The sequence below is a fragment of the Crocodylus porosus genome, unplaced genomic scaffold (assembly GCF_001723895.1).
Source record: "Crocodylus porosus isolate Cpor-Errol unplaced genomic scaffold, CroPor_comp1, whole genome shotgun sequence".
Lineage (NCBI taxonomy): Eukaryota > Metazoa > Chordata > Crocodylia > Crocodylidae > Crocodylus > Crocodylus porosus.
Window position 1 is genome coordinate 209,731,530 of NW_017728886.1, and position 2,715 is coordinate 209,734,244.

The 2,715-nt window shown below is 39.2% G+C and overlaps 1 protein-coding gene across 3 annotated transcripts in view; it reads left to right on the plus strand.

The window, feature by feature from the left end:
• Positions 1-2,715, plus strand: part of MTFR1 (mitochondrial fission regulator 1) — a 40,656-nt gene that overhangs the window by 4,517 nt on the left and 33,424 nt on the right. Inside the window, exon 1 of one of the 3 annotated variants that reach the window (XM_019548649.1) lies at positions 219-289. The exons of the other annotated variants lie outside the window; for them this stretch is intronic. The gene's annotated coding sequence lies outside the window, so the exon portion shown is untranslated. Of the gene's footprint in view, positions 1-218; positions 290-2,715 lie in introns of those variants that run through there. 3 annotated transcript variants of the gene reach the window in all.

The following is a 2,715-nucleotide window of genomic DNA, read 5'->3' on the forward strand; positions in this document are numbered from 1 at the left end:
CGAAGCCCAGCATCAACCCTCCCGCATAGGCATCACCTCCTCTGTCTTGCCTGGCGGAAAAGCAAGCCCTAGGGAGCCAGGAGTTTATTTGGGTGGGCAAGATGCAATGTCTCTTTTTTTTTTTTTAATCTTTTATAAAGATAAGCTTATATAAATTTTATCTTTATAAAAGATAAAATTAGCTTTTATTGAATCAAAATGTAGCTGTGTCTCTGTTCGACTGTGTGTATTTCCTATGCTCCTGGGCTTTGCTGCTTGCCCCCTCCCAATTTCTGCTATACATGTCCAGGTATTTTTAAGCCTTCCCAAAGGCATGGATTGGGTGTGGGCTACAACCAAGGCTGGGGACTTTGACTGGGATGTGCCAGTGCTCCTGCTGGGACCAAAGCCAGAGGTTCCTGGCTAGAAGGTCTTGCCCTTCTGCTCAGGGTCAGATGAATTGCCATATTTGGGGTCAGGAAGGAATTTTACCCTGTGGTCAGATTGATATGGACTGTGGGGAGGTTGTCTTCCTCTGTACTGGGTCATGTGGCCCTCTACCTAGGATCTCTTGAGCATGTATTATGTCTTTTATGTAGAGTTTAGGTTATAGTTTGTATGGGATGGTTGGGATAGAGATGTTTGGATGAGATGACCTCTGGAGGTCCCTTGCAGCCCTGCTTCTCTCTGATTCTCTATAAAAATTGATATTCCCCCTCCTCCCCCCGCCCCCCCCATTTTAATTTGATCTGGAAAATAACATTTTAATGTAGACATGGGGTAACTTGAGAGAGACTGAAAACAAACAGGAGACGAGTACTTTCACATATAGATCACTAGCTTGAAACCATTCCATGGTGGTAGTAATCTCCAGAATCATTACTAAAATCACTGAGAATGCTGGTGGGGTATTTTGCTGTTTTTTTGTGGGGGGAGGAAAATTTATTTTTGTAACTTTTTTTTACAAGTTGTTATATCACGTAGCAAAGATTGGAAAGTGAAACTGAATAGAAAAAAAAAGTTGTGATTCTACTGTCAATGAAAAGACCATTGTTAGGTGTACTTGAGTGCAAAGCGGCAGTTCAGGGTTTCTGTTTGTCTGCCTCCCTTAGCAAAGTGCACAAATATGGGTATATCTCCATGGCATTATACAGTTCTGTACAAAGATGATCAAACTGTCTTGGGTGCCAGAAGCAGGATAGCCCTGTAGCTAATAGAGCCAAATTGCTTTCAAAACACAAGCTAGCCTGGGTATGGCTTCAAGGAATTATTATACCTTGTAAACCTACCCTGTGTCAAGCAGAGACTCATCATAAGTGCTTAAACACTGAAGGGTTTTTCATTAAATTGCTCTTTCCTTAGCAAGTAAAGTTTATTGATTCTGTAATGTGCAGTATCCCAGTAACTTAAGCTATGCTGCTCTTTCTCTTTTTGTTGTTTCTGTTTTTTCCCCTCTATATTCAGACACTTCACTGCCTTCAGAAATGAGTGTGGAATATTTTTGCCTTTTCAGCCTTGAAAGCTACAAATTTTGTAACACTGAATAGTGGCTGATCTCTGCTGACTAGATGTGTTTTATGACTCCAGTCTGAAATGATTTGGGAAAGATTGTCATAAAGTTGATTCTACATCAAAAGATTCCACATGGCTGTTTACTGTGTTGCTGCTGTGATAATGGACCTTGCTAGATTTTATATTTAGTCTTAAATCTTCAGAGGTTTATTCCTCTTCTGTAGAGTGTTTGATGCTTAATGCACTATCTTCTGGGCCTAACTTCATTTCATGTTTGGGGCATTTGATAGTATTAATGGTCACATATAGAGGCATGCTCTAATTTCTTTATGAAGAAGATGCACCTAATTTGGAAGGTTTGTGACACACAAAGCTACCAGCTGTTTCAAAAATATACTTCTGAAAATTTTATCACTATTAACGTAATGCATTAATTCAAATTTAAAACATATGTCCTTATGTTTTTTAGGTTGCTGCATGTTTGACAATGCTTTGTGTATGATCAGCATATTTTATCTTCATAGTTAATCATTTTCTCGTCTTGTCTGTGTAGCCCTAATGTAAAAAGGGAAAACATGTTACAGAAGGAAAAATGCGAGTATGTGACCACTAAGTAGTGGAATCCTCCTCCCATCATACAGGGATGCAGACTAATGGGAAATTTGAAAGTACTCCTATTAACATGGCTATTCCAAACTGATGAAAAATCTCTCTTCTTTTCACCATTCCTGTGTAGCACTGAAAGGCCAGTTAAGAACTCTATTTTACCTTTGTCCACAGTAACATGTCTTCTGTGCATGTTGAAGGGCTGTTAGATTGATGTGGTTAGCATTTCATAATTTCTAACAGTATCGCCTACTTGACTTGTAGATCAGTTTCTTATATCAGAAAGACTTGGGTAAAGCCTAGAGGTAAACAGGAAGAAGAATGAGAGAAAACATGGAGCACAGAGGATTCAAGTGAGAACCCAGGTGTTTCTTAGAAACATAGTGCTGTTTTCTGAGTCATGAGAGTTGCAAGGTTTTCTGTCTAGATAGTCATTGAACATTGTCAGCTTCTGGCTAATTAATGCTGTATACAAAGTGTGTCCGTAAAGTTAGAACTTTAGGGTTGATGGAGGAGGAGAGTTTTCCCTCTTCATCACCGAATTTAACTGATTTTAATCAAGTATTAAATTTGGCTACTGTACAATTAACATCTATTCCTGAGGAGGAACAACCGGCA